General features: G+C 37.0%; 1 long non-coding RNA gene across 1 annotated transcript; it reads left to right on the top strand.

Annotated features, from left to right (window-relative positions):
• The first annotated feature begins 12,682 nt into the window (after window positions 1-12,682).
• LOC132152719 (uncharacterized) lies at window positions 12,683-14,448 on the top strand. The gene is made up of 3 exons (XR_009436570.1): window positions 12,683-12,769; window positions 13,578-13,698; window positions 13,816-14,448. It is a non-coding gene; the product is annotated as an uncharacterized LOC132152719 (long non-coding RNA).
• Window positions 14,449-19,405: the final 4,957 nt, after the last annotated feature.

Genomic DNA, 19,405 nt, shown 5'->3' with positions numbered 1-19,405 from the left:
TACAGTCAAAAATCTCTGTGTTATATTAGACAGCAACTTGTCTTTTGAAAACCATTATTCCCATGTTACAAAAACTGCATTCTTTCATCTTAGAAACATTGCCAAGCTATGAAACATGTTACCTGTTTCTGATGCAGAAAAGCTAGTTCATGCATTCATGACCTCTAGACTGGACTATTTTAATGCACTTCTAGTTGGTTGTCCTGCTTCTTCAATAAACAAGCTACAGGTAGTCCAAAATGCAGCAGCTAGAGTCCTTACCAGGTCAAGAAAATATGATCATATTACCCCAATTCTACAGTCTCTGCACTGGCTACCTATTAAGTTCCATATCAGTTACAAATTATCATTACTTACCTATAAGCCCCTTAATGGTTTAGATCCTCTAGTCTTCTAGAACTAGTCTTCTACCACGCTACAATCCATCACGATCCCTAAAGTCACAAAACACTGGACTTTTGGTAGTTCCTAGGATAGCAAAGTCCATTTAAGGAGGTAGAGCTTTTTCACATTTGGCTCCTAAACTCTATAATAGCCTTCCTGATAATGTCCGGGTTCAAACACACTCTCCCTGTTTAAATCTAGATTAAAAACACATCTCTTTCGCCAAGCATTTGAATAATGCATCTCATAATTTGTGACTGCAGTTGTATCTGATCAAATGCACATTCTTATTCTTTAACTTGGGTTAAACTAATTAATTTTATTTGGTTGAACAGCAGCTACGCTAATATGTCTCTATTTGTTTTCTGTTTTACCACAGGATTTATATCCCGTGGTAACTAGGATTTACACAAGCTCCAGTCTGGATCCAGAACACCTGAGAAGAGATGATGGCAATCCCTCAGAGGACCTCAGATGATGACGACCTTGAAACAACATACAGAACTAACAAATATTGCTACTTACTATGCAATCATATAATAATTGCTGTTAATAGTGTTCATCGTCTGGTTGACTACGTCTTGTATTATTTTTTCTGAAAATTCCTATCATATGCACATAAACTGACAGTGACCACTACTAAGCTACTACTAAATATTGTAGAAACGTAATTTTCTGTAAAGTTGCCTTGCAATGATTTGTATCGTAAAAAGTGATATACAAATAAATAAACTTGAATTGAATGGCTTTACCTGTTGATGGACAGTTTTACTGGAATAAGTCAGCACTACTCATGTTTCACGTTGAATAGAAAACAAAAGCATGAGAGTACAATCAGTCAGCCTTAACAGTGACCAATTGTTAAATGTAAGATATTGTGTCACATTCTTAATACACCCAAAAATAAATATTCAGCTATACTTTGTTTTACATTACGTGTACTTAGATTACGTTTAAGGGTAGGTTCAGGGTTACTACCTAGTTATTACTCATTTATTGAAATTGTAAGCACATAGTATGTGCACGCAGAACATGCCTTTAAAATAAAGTGCTAACAAATATTCTGTCATAATTGTCATTTTTATTCCATACAATCAAAGTGAATGGGCACTGATGCTTTCAAGCTCTAAAACAACAAAAGAGCAACTTAAAAAGTGGAACTGTACAATTTAACTTTTTTAAATATTCAATAACTTGGAATATGACTTATGGAAAAGGACAGTCATAGAGTTTTGGATTGACATGAAGGTAAATGAATGATGTGAGTTTTTTCATTTTTAGGTTAACTTTTCCTTTAAAAAAACACAATGGACATATATTGTGTCGGTTTCAGTGCTGTGTTGGGGGGTGTTCTCCTTTCCTCCCATTGTCATTGACATGCTGGTTTCTGACGGCCCCCTGTAGATCTGAATCAGCCTAAATCAACAAACTATCAATACACTCGCACAGTGGTCCCACACTCCACCCTGTCCCTACAAACACAGCCATTGTCAACTAACTGAGATAGAACAGACGCTAAGGTTTATGCAGGAAGTGATCCGTCAAAATCCTGTCTTGTCCCCAATTAGGCTCATCAACTGGACCGGCCCTTAACAATTCAGCTCGGCAATTTAATAATGTGCTTCATGTACTACTCCTTACCCTTTCTCATACAGTATCTTACCTATGAATCAGATTACCAAGCAACATAATCCACTTAGATTCAACCCCTTTACACATAGGCACTGGTGGGTCTCATGAATGGGGTTGACAAATTATTGTCATTTTGTTGTCATCTTGGTAAAACATGCTAGAACTATACACTTTGTTTGGTCCCAGAGCTCATTTTTTCTTGCAATATTCCAAAGCCAACTAGAGGGAACCAGGGCGATGTTCAGTTTCTGGTTGGCCTACAAAAAACATAATGTGCAGGACTCTATAAAGAGCAAGCAGTTTTAAAGAATGGATGGATCTTGATTAGCACTCTATTCAAGTTCCTGATTCAGGTATGAACTCCCACATTGCCTTCCTGTAGCTCAAACAGTATAGAATTCCATTAGTAATGCCAAGATCATGGGTCTGTCTTCAAAGTAGAGGGAATGCACCTTCAATGCAATGTAAGTAACTTTAGATCACAGTGTCTGCCACATGCATTACCTGCATATGCCTGTCTATGTTTCCCAAAAGCAAAGTAGACTGTAGAAAGCGTTGGCAACAGTGGTCTCTACGATCGAATTAGACTTATAATGGGAAATGGAAGGGAAATGCAGCCCTGGCATGGTGACCCTTGATCGGCAAGTCTGTGAACAATATTTTACTCACTTCATAACCCATGCTGCCACCTGCACCCATTAACACAGTCAGGACAGCCAAGGGAGGGAAGACATGACAGGAGGGAGACACCTCACATATGTCAAATGTCTTCATGAAGCCAAGCCCTTAAAACAAGTGTCAATCAGTTGCTATAGGACCCAAGAGGAAGTCGAGTTGGTGAGGTGGGTGTGTGAAGAGCTTGGCCGGGGCTCCTGTCGCTCACACTAAGACAAGCTCGGCAGGGGATCTGATCCAAACCCTACCCCTAGCCAGCAGGCTTGGCAAGCTAGGAACAGCTTCTCAGTGGGTAGGCCAAGCCCTAAACAAGCAAACCTGCCAGGACCCTGAGAGAGCAACCCTGTTGCTGTCGATCCACAAAGCTGGATGGCAAGACAATGGCTGGGTGAATACAGCACAATGGAACTAGCTTCCAATTTGTATCACTTCCCCGAAGGATTGAGATGTCTTATCCTGTTAGGAGCTCCTCTCTGCTGAGCGACACATCCTTGCTTTGACGTATGAGAGGGATAAGTTGGCTAAAGCCCTTGTTATCCCACTTTTTCCTCAAAGAGATTACGATCTTAGCTGCGGTGCGCCTTTTGGGTGGCGTGCGCACGTCGACTGGTGCTTCCCACGCTTGACTGACGCCGTGCCCCGGGAGGCGTCATCTCTTCAGGACACAGCCGTCTTGGCACTTTCAGAAAGTACTACTCTCCTCAGGTGCTGAGTGCTCTTTGCGACACCCAGGAACCGCTGCGTTCTGGTAGCTTCCGTCCTGTTTCTTGCATGACAGCTGGAGGCAGGTGTAATAAAGAAGGGCAGAGAGAGATCACAGGGTGAATTGAGGGGAATGTGCATCAGGGGGCAGTATGAGTGGAATGTGTGAGTGATAAAGAGTCTTGGCGGGTTGGTTCTGTTTGACTCGTGCTACAATGGCGTCTTTGACAGCTGAGAGAACGGCGCTTTTGTGGGGCTCTGCCAGTGACACAACACATTGTTGTGAATGCTCCGCATAGCCGGCATTCTCCATCATGCCTTCTTCTGTGCTCAAGGATTATCAAGAATTCCTTCTTCTTTCTCTCTCGCACTTCTTTTTGTGAGGCTGTACATTGTGTTGCCAGCTGCTGTGGAGGCTGAAGGACTAGCACAGAATGCCAGCTCCTGCTGATTACCTCATTCACACATGAACAGCACAGTAAAACACTGGCTAATATGCTGCCATTCCAGATCTCAGTTCAATTCAATAAGCTCTAGAACAGGGTGTCCTCGAGCACTGTTTTATTGACAACAGAAATGTTTCTTTTCACTGAAATGACTCTTAATATCATCAAACATTCTTCAAGTTCTCATTAAAATAGCCATTGCTGTCATTCATTTGTGTGAATTACTGAGACTCACTCATTTATTTTCAAAGCAAATCAATAAAGTATATATTTTATAAATAAATATAAAAATATTTGTATTTATACATACAACTTCCATCCACATTAATGAACAAAACATTAATTAATTAATTGCATCACTTTTTTTGTGTTGTTAATTACAATTAAATATGGTATGTGTAGTAATCTCTTGACCACTTTAATATTTTATAACCTATTAATATTTTAAAAAGTCATAATTTATGTTTTATAGTTTTAACAAGGCAAAATAGCAATCTGTCCAAGTACCCTGAAGTGTACATGTACCTATGGTTCATAATCTCTAAGTGAAATGTTTTTAATTTAGAGAAACTTGAGAAACTAAGTTACAGTGATGTAGTGTCTGTGCTGCATGCATCTATGATCCACAGCTGCTGAACGAGAAATATAGGATGAATAACAGAAGAGAATACTCTGGGAAGTAGAAAACACTTCAGTGTTCTTCTTCTTTTATAAAATCATTAGACATTTCTGATTATAAGTAGATCCCCAGTGCTGCCACAAGGGACAAATCTAATTGAGTTTCCATCTTATGTCTTTTGAGTGGATTTGATTACGTACATCCCAAGTGGTTTGGGGTAAACACACACACACACACACACACACACACACACACAAAACATGTGGGATTTGAAATAGTTCCCGATAACCCATAAATAAACCAAGTTGAGTAAGTACAATATGCTCTGTATACATTTAAATATTTGGCATGAGTGGTGTTGTTATTTAAATGTAAAAATATTATTTTTGGGCTGGGGAAAAATTCTAATGAATTCTAATGAAATTCTAATGCTGACAGACTGCAAATAATATTTGTACTTAAAATCCCATATTAAAAAATTATTTGTCACACTGCAGGACCATTTAAAATAAACTAATGAAGGCAAAAAGGTTGACCAATAACAGGACTAACAGTCATATATACAGTATACAGTCATATATTTTGTAATATATGAACAAACACCTCCGAAAAAATCTTCCGCGTATAAATAGGAATAAAACTAAAGTTTGGTGCTACTGAGATTTCTGGTTCAGTGCATAGGAAAAAAACTCACAGCATTTAAAGATGTGATTTGTAATTGAAATACAGATGCAAATAGATAGAAGTATAATCAAATATGTGAATTTTGGACTTTTCCTACAAGTTATGGAAGCAAAATTGCTTTGCTTGCCTGTAGTGTCTTGCTTTAAAAGCACTTAATAAAACATCTTCAAATAACTGTATTCATCTGATGTACCCACAATGGTCACAGTTCCTCTGACTCCAGTTTAAATACTTTGATGAAAGCCTCTGAATGCAAGCTGGTAGTGAACAGACCCGGCCCTGCTCTTCTGAGGAGTCACACTGTGCAAATTGAAGCTTTGCCAATAGAGCTGACATTATAGTAGTCTGAACCCTGTCCAAAAGCCATGGTAATGAGGCTGGAATTAGACCGGATTCATGTCCTTTCTCCATGCAGCAGAAAACAAGGGATTTTATTAAGAGAAAACTTCATTCTTTGCCATGTTCCCCGACTTCTCCCTTTCTCATGTTGCACAGCTCACTGCGATGTGTGCTTTCTCTCGCTCTCTGGTGTACAGCTATGAGGATGCTGAGGTTTCTGGTGTCATGTTCACAGCACTTCAGTTAATGTGCTTGGGGCAAATGCACAATATTCACTAAATTAGAAAGTAATGACATTCTGGTCATTAGAGAATCAAATACATAAAGCAGTGGCAATATCAACGGATAATGACGTGATGCTCAGTACTTACATACAGCGCTAACAAGTGTTTTCAAAAGGATGCAATCAAGCTCAATCCTGGCACACATACACCTCCAGCTGCAGGAGTATGACCCCTTTGCCAGCTTGCTGATAGGCTCATTGTTTGATCTTTTAGATTGCGCAGCTGTAACCAGAATCTGCTCTTATTTAGTGTGTTTACATCTCCTTCACATGCGCTCCCTGACATATGGCACAGATGTGACAGATAATGCACATCAAAGACTTTGTTATATTTTTGCGCTGAAAGAGACATGCTCAAACCTTCTTCCTTTTAAACTTGGTTAAACACTTTTACAAACATTGTATTTTTGGACACTTTTAAAACAGTTTTGCATTAGGCATGTTGTCAAGTTTAGTACACCTTATTAATAAAGCATACATTCAAACAGATAAACCCAGAATATGTATGCAATGCACATGTTATGTGTATTTCTGGCAGTACAGTTAAGAGAGTTGAGTTCACTTTCATAAATATATATATATATGTCGTAATAATATGGGTATTTTTTGCTACTGTGAAACAATCTGCCTTTTTGTGGAATTTAGTACCAGCTCACCAACCTTACATTCTCCTAAACAGCCGTTTGAAGGGGAGCATGGGACAGAAACATAAACCATTCGCCTTAACAGAAGTCAGTGTACCATTATTCTTTTGAGAGGTGATCTAAATATTTGTGGCTTGAAACAGATGGAAAATTGACAGGTCTGTGCTGCAGTTCTCTGGATGTTTTACCCTCCAGTCTCCACACCAGTCACATGACTGAAACCTATGAATGTCAGGCCCTTTTTAATGCTTTAAAGGACAAATAATAATAATAATAATAATAATAATAAAAAGGAAAAAAAAGACAGCAAACATTATGAAGCCAGGGGGAAAAAAAAGATAAATTACAATCACAGACATGCCAAGACCTAGAGATAGAGCACAAATGAACCGTTTTAATTAACTTTCTATTAGTACGATAAAACTCTCAAGCCCTTCATACGAACTGAGCTGTGACGTCAAAGACAGCAGACAGGGGGAATTATTATTTTTTTTCATGCTTTTAAGAGCACTCTGAAATATTGGGCACTGGTAAACATCTAATATAATATAATTGCATGGAAAAAGACAAAAAAAAAACAAAAAAAAAACGATCAAATACATTAAAACTTGGCTGATGCAGAAAATAGTTTTTTTAAAGAAGATAATTGGACCTAATGATACTGTAGGTATGATGCTTTCTCAAGCACATTGTGAAGCACAAACAACAATTATATGATAACAGACATAAGTGTTCAATAAATTAAGCGACAACAAGTTTAGGGTGCCAAGTATCTCGCTGTATTAATAAAGAATGCACTTATAGATGTATGTTTCATAACACCTTTAAATTAATTTACAGTGGGAACGATATATGTTTCATAATGGCCATATTAAGCATCTCCAATCATGAAATATTCCCACAGAACTCCTTGTGAAAAAGAAGTGTGGCTAATTCTGTTGAATGTACACTTATACTTTACATCTTATTAGTATATTTTTAAAAACTGTACTTACTTTTAATATAATTAATAATAATGCAAAATGCAAATGATAATATTTTATTGAAATAAAAGGACACTTACGAGAGTCAGTGCACTTTATAATAAGGTCATTTAAAAGTTTTACTTTAAAGCACATATCATTATGTTTTAATAAACTTAATAAAATCTTAAATCTTATTCATTTATCTTAAGACTTATTTTGATGTGTTAACTAAACATATTAAAGCACAAGTACTTGATTATTATTTTAACTAGTGTTTTGTTTGATATTACATTTAAAGTTAATATATTTTAAACATATCAAATTGCAACTTTATCATTATAAATGTGTAATTACACACATTTAAACACATGACATACAAGTTTGGTAAGAAATACATTAAAATATATTTTAGTATCTCAAAGACAGCGAAAGCAATTATGATATGACATAAAAGATGTACTTAAGTGCCACTTATGTGGGTCAAGGGGGAAAAACACTTTAAAATTCAAATAATTGCATTTTATACAAATTTAAACTATCCTTAAAGTTCATTAAGTATGTTTATAAGTCTATTATATTTGTAATAAGTGCTGTTTTTAAAAGAAGGCTAAAGGGTACATCTTTTAACACAAGGGACAGCTTTCCTAGTGTGTCATTTTAGGAACAAAGCATCTGTTACCATAAGACATCCACATGGCACACTGCTGGAATATATTTCCCACTTTTTCCCAATTTATTTATTTCCCTGATTACAGTGCTGTTTTTTAATTCCCAATTCAAACAGCCAGCAGCATATGATCACCTTGGCATGCTAATGTTCCACTCCTCTCCCATCCTCCAAAGACTGAATGGCCCAAAGATAAGAGCAAGCACGCTCCATTAAACCTTATGGCTGCACTGGGAGTTTCTGGAATAGTTTCAAGATGACTTTGTTCAATTTTTAACCCCGTGCAATGGGAATAAAATAATGAAAGGAATTAACTATTACTGTCCTCCTGGGATTGGCTTGTATAAGAGTGTCTGTTTCTGCATGGGTGACTTTTTATTTGCTGTAAGACATGTAAGGAAATGTACAGAGCGATGGGAAATGTTCCTTAAAGACATGCTCCGAAGAAGACTGCTGCCGACAGGGATAGATCACATTAGTATTATTATAACACTCATTTCATTCTTCTGTGGAACAAAACAGCAGATATTCCATAGTATCAGTAAATAGTATGTAAGATTTGGGTCTCTTCCTCACTTTGTACAAGAATTGGGATATAGCATATGAGTTCTAGTGACTACTTTTACAGTACCAGGGTTACTATAGTTATACCTAAAACTAAAATTAAAAACAGTTTGTGAAATAACATAAAATATACCGTATTTTTTGTGCTATAAGTCGCAACTGAGTATAAGTCGCACCAGTCCAAAAATACGTCATGACGAGGAAAAAACATATATAAGTCGCACTGGACCATAAGTCGCATTTATTTAGAACCAAGAACCAAGAGAAAACATTACCGTCTACAGCCACCAGAGGGCACTATATGTTTTCAGTGTAGATTACAGGAGCACTCAGCAGCATAGAGCGCCCTCTCGCGGCTGGAGACGGTAATGTTTTATTTTGGTTCATTTCTCTCGGTTCATGTCAAATTAATTTTGATAAATAAGTCACACCTGACTATAAGTCGCAGGACCAGCCAAATATGAAAAAAGTGTGACTTATAGTCCGGAAAATACGGGTATATAGAAAAACATGACTTCAGCTAGTTCTTCAGCCAGTTGCAAAGGCAACACTCTCATGTTCATTTAGTTTATCTTGATGGGTTAAAATAACTCAAACTAAAACTGGAATAAAATTACTGAAAACCATATATAATGTACATATTAAAAAGAACTAAACATCGCAGAGCACACAACAGGATAACTTAAACTAAAACACAAATAAAATTAATGAAAACTATAAAAAAAAAACCTAATAAAAATAAAAAAAGCAATAAGACAAAAAAACCTTCCAATTAAAATGGAAACAAAAATTATACAAATAATCAAAATATTAATATAAACTGTCTAAATCATACTAAAATAACCCTGTTAACGGTACTTTAATGGTACTTTTTGGAGCTTGACATCATCTGGTCCTCTTTGACTTTCATTGTACGGCAAAAAGCAGCTTGGACATTTGGAGAAATCTCTCCCTCTCTATTGTAAAGGAAAAAGGAAGAAAAGTTCATATGAGTTTGGCATTGTATATATACAGTTCCAGCATTTTTTATTTTTTTTATAGGGCATCAGCAGCAATATCCCTTCAGCAGAAAAAGGAGCTGCCATCAAATGATGGACTTAAGCGTTTGGATTCACATATGGGATATCGCTCAACTGTGATAGAGGCTATTCTTAGAAGTGTTTTTCTGTATTGCATTCTCCTCATGAGTGTGTAGATGTGGTGGGAGGAGAAGATACCTGCCTCCCGTCTGTCTGGGTGTCCCTGAGATCCCTGCTATCCGGCCAGTCGTCTCCAAACACAGCACTGGCCCTGAGCCGGCCACACATTCCACAACCTCCAGACAGCTACAACTTTATTTTCAGGCGAAACGGCATCAGCGCTCTCACATGACATTCCCAAAAAAGGCACTGCGGCCCCAGACTACCCTGATTCTCTATATGACTTAACCATTGAGGAATTAAAACAACATGAGTTCTGTCAAAACCCGTAAAGGAGAATGGTCAAAGTCCAGCATGCTAACGCAGATATACACTGGGGTACAAAAGTCTAGGGACACTATTATTATATTTGTTCTAAATTTTTTCAGGACACTGCTTCATTTTTTATTTCACCCAGTTGGCATATGATTTTGAAATCAACAAACTACAAAAATTTGCCTGAAAAAGTTTAAATAAAAGTTTTATTTGACTATTACAATTTTTAATTCACAAGTTGTATTAGAAAAAAAAAATGACCATAGTAGTTCCATGATAGGTCATTATGTATTTATTGCCAAAATAACAAATTGAATTACTTTTCAGTTATCAGACAAATCTCATTTCTGTTCAGAGAATCGGAGAAATCTTTTGACTTAAAAATTTGACAAAAGAAAGAAAAATAAGAGAAAGCATGATTTCCATACTTAATCTCTTAAATTTGACTGAAAAATCTAAAAGTAGCCTAAATGATTTTCTAAGCTGATCTGGACAGATTTGTGTGAGTCTTCACAAGTTCATGTTTGACTATGCAAAAAATAACTCAATATAATATACCATGATTTTAAAGTATAACACTTCTGCCTTTCTAAAGGCAGTTTATAATTTTTCTGAAAGTACCTCACAGCTTAAGGGTATAAACTACTCATTAAAATATTCATATTCCAATTAAATACAGTAGGCCTAAAATTACTGTCATAAATATAACCTGGCAGCATGCTCGAACAACCAATAAATGATCAAAGTAAATCTTTGTAACCTTTAATATTTAAGAACTTTAATTTCCCCAAATCTGCACGAGTGCACTGTCTCTGGGGAAGATTTTATGCCGTCTACAGATGAACAATTGAGCATAAAGCAGGAAATCGAGCGGTTTGAACGGAGACTGTCAGAGTTATGAAAGGGTTAAAGGTCTCATGCATTGACTTACATTTCCTTTTCTCCACATAAAAAGCGGAAAGAAGCTAATTTTGATAAATGACTCAGACTCTCATCCCCAGTTTGAAGACTTTAATTGCACTGGGCGTTTCTGACCAGCAGCTCATGTGCGCGTGCAGCGCATCTCTCTGAGGACAAACAAAACAACACCGGTTTGAACACACATTGTAAGCATTTTATCGTAATTGAGTCACTTGTTGTTGTATCAAGGGGCGACAGATGCTTGGACAGTCTGCTGAACATCACAAGTTGTGGGTAATTTGACAATTTGATTGCTTTTTCTTGTTATCTCTCAAGTGGACGTGCAGCGAAGTGCCTGAAATATGTGCTGAAATATTATAATAGTCTAAATGCTATAGCTGTAGCGTCTTTTGTGATGATCTCGGTCAAAAGTAGCCTATTTGAGGGGATGTTGTCAGTTATAAATTGCTTTAGCTCCAGAAGTAAAATCTTCCATGAAAGTGTCAAATGTAGCTCAGTACAGTAATGCACCACTACATCTGAACATCACTGCGTTTGTGCAAGAAGCGGAGTTACTGTATTTTACTTTTTTGGCACTGAATAAAATACTCTCAATGTAGCCTTCAAAAAGAAAAAGTGGGATTTTTTTAATGCGTACAAATAGGTTCCGTTTACTTTATCTGTATCCCGAGGGAAAATAGCTAAAATCGTTTGCAAATGGTTTTATTTTGCCCAGACACTTATTAGACAAAAAGGAGCAGCATTAATCATCTGAGCTCAGAAAGCCCCTTAAGCACCGTCTCCAGCATTAGACTAGATTGTGTTTACTCTAGTTTATAAATTGTTATTTATTTATTTATTATTATTAAACATTAATGAAATTTCTAGGAAGCTGAGGGTCTGTCTGTAGCTTTAAGACAGTTATCATTGAGTTATTTGGTGTGTTGAATGATCTCTTGTTGAACAGCGCCACCTGCTGATACTAAGAGTAACCTACAGGCAGAACTGAAAACCAAACCTGAGAACTCTTTCTGTGGCATATTTGTTTAATCTCCGACTACATTCATCAAAAACAAGATTAGTCATGTGATTAAAACATGTCTTACCAATGAAAAGTATCAGATTTTACTGCTTTGAGGTTTAACACAAGCAGAAGCTAACTTAATATAGAAATACTTAATAGCTAATCATATTTGGGCAACAGAGAAATTAAAGCTACTATTTGCTTCAAGCTACACCTGACAATTAATACAGTACTTAAAAGTCACCATCAGTCACTATTTAGTGTTTGTACACTTCTGACGATGCAGTGTAGATTTTGGTCAAATGATGAGGCAGAAATATTTTTAGTAATATTTTAGAAGAATTTAATGGGGACGATACACAATTACAACTTATGTGGGACGTGAAGGAAAAGTAATGTAACTAGTAGCGTAAGTAATTACTGTTGCCAGATAGGAATGAGTCATAATATTACAAGTTACTAGTAACGATTAAAGAATTATATTTTTGGAGTAACGAGCCCAATACTTATTGTACTTTGTAAAGTTTTGACGCCAGTATATTCACAGTTTGTCTTGAAGCACCTAGACATTTTAATACTCAGATCTCACACAGCGTGAGTTGGTCAGTTTTGTCCTGTAGAGGGCGCACACGTCCGGTGAGAAGCGACTGATGCACTTCCTCTTCTTAAACCCCAGGAGCGAGAACTTTCCTCCTTTCTCCAGAGCAGAGGCAATCAGACTCAACTCTTATTACATCAATGGCCAGATTACAGTCCTCTACAGTGATTTACCAGCACGGCATCCCAGGTAATCTGAACAAAGTCTTAAATGTGTCGTTTATTAGTTGTTCTGCAGCAGGTTTGTTGGTTCTTGCTGTGCACGGCTGTGTTGGCCTCCTAACACGTGCTCTGCACCATGACTTCTAGATTATGGCGTGATTTAAGTTACAGGCACATTTTGTGCTTTTTAACACTTAAATTGTAAGATAAAATATCGTATTTGAGACAAATATAAGGCTGATATTTTATCCTGATGAAGTTAAAATCAAGCCAAAATTGTGGATTTGGTAAACATACATTTTATGGGGAAAAAAGGCCAATAGTGTTTTTTTCTCGACCCGTTCATGGTGGTGATGACACGTGACAAGTAGAAATAAAAATGACTGAAAATACATTGAAATACTTTCAGCTTTACACAAGCATACGCACTTCACATACACGCATACAGTTTATTATTGTTATTATTATTATCGGTGCTTTATGATCAGTAATTATTATTATCCATTTGAAAAAATATTAAAAATAAATTGAAATTGTAGATTGCACTCAGTTTGTCAAATTCATTTTCAATTCTTTTTCAACATTCACATAAAACACTTATTAGAATGATTTCTGAAGAATTATGAAGGAAAAGTGGAAGTCAATTATAAACCTAATGACCTTGACATGCATCATGTCTAAAGGAAATCTTTTTGTTTTATAGTTTTGTCACCTGAACACACACACACACTGTGAACACACACCCGAAGCAGTGGGCAGCCATTTTTCATTCAGCCAGTAATGAAGTGACTAACTGACACTCCTCTCTTTCTGTCTTTACTGGCTGCAGGACACAGGACACGGGCCGCTCGCTCTCCCTGGGGTCCGTGAATCAGCTGAGAGCAGAGGGAAGGTGCCCATTAAATGAAAATGCATTTAGCATGTTACCTGTCTGTCAGGTACTGCATTAGCATACGAGTGAGTGCTCACTACGTCAAGAGCTCTTCTGCCTCGTGAATATGCATTCGAACTGATATTATACCAGTTGTTTTATAAGATGGTGAATGAGCTAAAATGCTGTGTTTTTTCTCTTAGGTTTGCAGCATTAAAGCCAAGATGAAGTGAAACTTTGAATGGTACGCCAAGAAAACAACAAACACCAAGGATTGTAAGGTATGACACTTCAAACGATCTTAAATGCACCTTTAGTGCAAATGGTTTAGCAACATGGACTGAAGTGAATGTCAAGACGTTAACGCAGTAAAGATGTGCAATGATGACTACAAATGGCTGAGGTCACGACCAGTGAAACTACATAATAGCATGTATTACCTGAGCACATCTCGTCTGTGCTGCTTTGTGTGCTTTGAGGTCTGAGGGCTCTATTTTTGACTCCTTTTCTCTTGCCAATTTTTCCACAGGCGAAACTATAAATCCAGATGGCGTGGAGGATCAACCCGAGCCGATGGAAAATTAACAGTGGAGGGCTGAAAAGCCTGAAAACAAATATATTTATGAAGGTGGTGATGGAATAAGAACTTCACACCTACAGTACCTTCCACACATGGCTTCACACACTGGGAAGGGTAGAGAAAGCCCAGATCAACGCAAATGTAAATGTGCCATTTTAGTATGTTATATTATGTAATTTTATTGTCTAATAATGTTCTCCACTGTGATATTTCTCCCTGTTTCATAATAAACATTGAACAAGGTATCCAAACTGCAGTCGAGTTTAATGCTTGCTTAATGTAATGAAGAAATAATTAAAGTTATAAATGACATCGCCTGCATTTTCTTAATTACAGCTCATGGTTTAGTGATTGTGAGAAAATGCATTTATAAAATTGAAAAGAATATATGCTACTGCTAAGTCTTGTCACTTTCTTAAAAAAAAAAAAAAAGTGGATCCTTTCATACACCAAGACATTTCATCAAAAGTGACAGATATAAATTTGCAAAAGTTTTCCATTTCGAGTAAATAGTTTTTTTTGAACTTTCTATTCAGCAAAGGATTCCTGAAATAATAAAAATTCATTTTGTATTGCAAAACAACTGTTTTAAACATTGAGAAAATGACATATTAGAATGATTTGTGAGATCATGCGACACTGAAGGCCGGAGTAATGCTGAAAATTTAGCTTTGCATCACAAGAATAAGTGTTTTAAAAAAGTTATTACAGTAGAAAACCTTAAAATTGTAATAAACTGTTTTTACTGTATTTTTGACCCACTAAATCCAGCACTGGTGAGCATAAGAGACTCGAACATTTCTATGCTTTTCACCAATTATAAATACATTTGATAAAGATGTTCTTTAATTATTATTTGTACCATGTTTAATCTGTCTATTGGGGGTGGTGAAAAATATATTTTTATAATGGAGGAAACATCTCAACATTTTACTTTTAGAAAACAAGTTTCTTATTTCTTAACAAACTACAGTAATGAGAAAACACTGTATTGAATAATATTAAATACAGAAGCACTAAAAGTCAATTAATCTTGGGAGAAATTGTGATCATGTAACAATCGAAAAATCCTTGTTGGTCCTAAAAAAAGGCTTCATCTTGCAATGCAAATATAGTTTTTCTTTAGTTGTGGTGAAATGTGATCTTATGTAATTTACTCCTGTCCGTGATTATTCCTGATGTGTTCATTTGCAGAACCTCTAAATTGTCACTGACAAGAGTTATGAAACGATTAAACTAATGGAACGTCCTTAGGGTGTCTGCGCTTTCATTAATGCTATTAATGTGCTTCTGTAACCACAAACACAAGTGCTCTTAACTCAGAAGAATGTAAGAGTCATATGCAAATTGCAGTATTCATTTCATAATGCTCTTAGTGAAACACTTTATGTAACCCAAGAAAAAAAAAAGTTTATCTCATTTCTTTTATACTGACATCCGTTCCACCTGGAGGTGTGAAACAAATCTGGCACAGAAACAAACAACAGTTGCATGGAAGAAAACCCAACCCAGGCTTATGCAAACTTAATGAGTTCAATTTTCCCCCCTGTCCTTCCTCATAGTGGCGATATTCATGCTTCAGCTCCCAGGTGCTCTTATGAAGCCCTGTAGAAGTATACACGCCGATCTCCCTGAAAATATCCTCCAGGGAAATCTAGAGGACGAACAGATCGACAGGGGGACAAAATGTAATCATACATCCAACTCTTAACCACATCTCTCTTAACAACTTTGTGAAAAGTGCTAAATTCTTTACTTAGGCTCCCTTAGTGTAATCTATCGTAAATGGCTAGACCACCGTGGGAAGTAACAATTATCTTACTCAGTTCGGTTTAGTTTCTTTTCAGTTATGACTCATGTCACTTCAGACATATTTCTCCAAACCTTCAGGGAGACAGAGGCAGCAGTCAAGTGGCAATTATTCATAGGATCATCAAGAGCTCACTTAACTATGATAATATAATCAACACCAAGCAGAATACTGTATTTACAATTTCTTGTTACTTGGTTTAATCTTTCTCGTGCATGATTCAAAATTGCTATTAGCAGAACAAACATTCTTGAACAAAAGTTTTGATGAACTCTTGTGAAGACGTGAACTTAATTCTATTTGAAAGTGCACTTGTACTACGAACCTCAAATCTTAATGTTTACCTCATTTAAATAATTGAAATACAAGACATTAAAGTTTCAAAAGACAATGGCAGTAATTATGAAATGACATGTACTTGAGTCCTAAAAGTATACTAGTTAAAATTTACTTAAGTGTACAAGCTTGTGGATTCTTAAATCTGTAGCCTGTAAATAAAACACACATCTCTAGATGCATTTGATAAGACTGAGGTATTGTGGTCAAACTTTGACTTACTTTTTTAGTTCCATGTCAGGTCTGCACTCGGCTCGCTGCACAACCATGCCTTCAAGAGCCAGCTCGTCTTAAAACAAAAGACATCCCACTTTATCTATTTCAGAGAAAGGACAGTTCATCCAAATAAATGCATCTGTCATCATGTACACACCTTGTGAGTTTTCATGTTTTATTTCTCAATTAATTATTCCCTTTTTAAAGGAAGCTGTTTGGACTCTCATTCTGACGGCACCCATTCACTTCAGAGGATCCATTGGTGAGCAAGTGCTGCTACATTTCTCCAAATCTGTTCTGATAAACAAACAAACTCATCTACAGTATGTTCTGGATGACCTGATGGTGAGTAAATTTCCAGCGAATTAAACATTTAAAGGGAAACTATTCCTTTAATATTGCACAGCCATGTGTCATGCATTACACACTCACTCACACAAAGGATAAGCAAACCTAATTAAAAATATCAGAATTTTTCGAGTACAACTAATGGCTTTGCACTAACATACTTCTACAGCAAGCACTCTCTTATAAAGCGTTGGCACGAAACCCCTCTTTTAAGGTGACAATTGAAATATTGTGATTCAACCAGTTGGTTTTTATGGCACTATTCTGCAGTGTCTGACTCTTGTATGAAAAACGACGTGGTCAATCTGCCACGAGTGATGATTTTAATCAAACCCCGATGAGCCTCCCTCCTGCAGTATATGGCATTGTGTTGTCCAGCTCTCATTTGATGGCACGCCGTGAAGTCGGCCTAATGGTTTAGCTTGCTTCTGCTGATTGTATTAATTGTACAGCGGTCCCTGTAATACCTCGTGGTTATTGTCCCAGAGGCCTTTTAAAAGGGCAGAAATATTTCACTCACAAAATCCATCAGAGCAGCACTAATGTGCACAATTATTGGCAATTATTGCCAGATGAGTGTTAGAGCACTTGTTGGAGTAACTCCATAAAAACGCCCACTTGTGTTTCACAACTTCAACACAACATCCATTTTCCTCGCAATTACCCGGAGGCTATGAAGAGGGGTCAGGGCAAACCGAGACCTCGAGGTTCGCATCTCCTTCCTGAGAGTCACGTGACTCGCGCATCTTACAAGGCTGGGAACGTTACATAAGCATTTCCACACAGGATTCATATTGAAATCAGCCGGAGATGCGTTAAAGCTTGCTCTGAATGGAGTAGGACTGTGTTTGGGGGTGGCGCGAGTTTCTCAAACCGATGGTGGGCAGCAGATCTGATGCTGAGATGATAGCGAGGTTACGGGGGTCGGCCTTCCACCTCCTCACAAGATCCCACCAGTTTGACTTCCTCAGAGACGAGAGGAATAACATCCCCGGCCCTCAGCAGGACACAGCCTCTCTACTTCCACTCACTCACACACACTCACACACACACACTCCCTCTCACACACACACACACACACCTGCAGGCAGAGCTTCAGTCCCCACAGGCTCTTCATCAGTGCACAACAGCAGAGAAAGAAGCCTTTTCAGCGCCTCAAGGTCTCGTAAACACATAGTTTAACCCGGCGCCTGTTGATTTTGATCATCTAGTATCGTCTAGTATTGCACATGGTCCATAGCACTTCAACTTATGCTTTTCAATAAAGATTTTTCATCAGCTGACGGAGTACCAACCTTATTCTGCACTGAAATTTGTGAAGTGCCATAACACTGAGAAGATTTCCCAGAGCACAAAAACACTTGTAATCTTTTTAGAGGACTCTAAGGGAGATATTTTGGACAATATATGACAGTAAAATAACAAGACTCTTAATCATATGCCTTTTTAAATCACGTCTGTGGCACAATTTCTCTCCGCTCTGACTCTGCCGGCTTCATTTGCACATCTGTTTTAATTTTAAATAGGCTTGCGACTTGATAATTTAGTGTCTGCAAACACTATGCAAATATAGCAAACATCACGCAAAGGTATTTTTTTTCTTGCATTTGCCAATCTCACAAACGATAGCATGTATGGCAACCCCAAATGTGTTTAGACATTTAAGTCGCAATTAAAACTGCATGAATTTCATTGCATTAGTTATGAAAGCTTCTCATCTGCTCGTTCAGATGTGAGCACCCACTGCCCGACGCACTCTGAAGGGCAGATGATTTGAAGCAAATGCTCTTAAGGGTGCAGGGCATTACTGTCTCATATCTGGCCATTTGCACAGACATACGCAACTGCCACTTTATTGTGTTTCCATGACAACAACATAAAAAGCTAAATTCATGCTTAAGAAAATTCATCTGTTAAGACTGTGGGAGAAAACAAACATACGATGTGTATAAATGTGAAAGGAATATTTCACAGTGGTTCGATTCCAAGTTAACTTCAAGCAAATAAATGAATAAAAACTCAGGACGGCAAGATCATAAAAGATGAAATTTGTCATTCATCCATTCCTGAAGAGATTCATTTGCTCAATTTCTTTCGTCCCTTTCCTGTGGTTTCCTTCAAGGGTGCAAAAAATGCAGTTTGCAGTTGGTTTTTAGTGGACATACTTTATGAAATTCAGCGGTGAATTCAAGTTCACACAAAGTAACCACAGGGTAGTTCATCATATCAATTATGAACATGCTAACGTTTAAAAACGGGTTTCACAAAATATTTTTAGCTTCAATTTAAACAGTTTTATGTTTGACAATACACTGTTTAAACTAAAGCTAAAAATACTGAAAAAAATGCAGACGGTAAAAACAAGATGCAAACAATTTAAGTTATGTTTTGTTCCCTTGTTTGAAGACATGATTTAACTAAAACAAGGGATCGAATTAGTCCAAAGTGGTAATGATTTACCTAATAAGTGAACAAATTAACAAAACGTGGTCAATTGTGAGAA

Source organism: Carassius carassius, chromosome 11 (genome assembly GCF_963082965.1).
Source record: "Carassius carassius chromosome 11, fCarCar2.1, whole genome shotgun sequence".
Lineage (NCBI taxonomy): Eukaryota > Metazoa > Chordata > Actinopteri > Cypriniformes > Cyprinidae > Carassius > Carassius carassius.
Note: the sequence above shows the minus strand (reverse complement) of the source record. Positions and strands in the feature narration are given on the sequence as shown.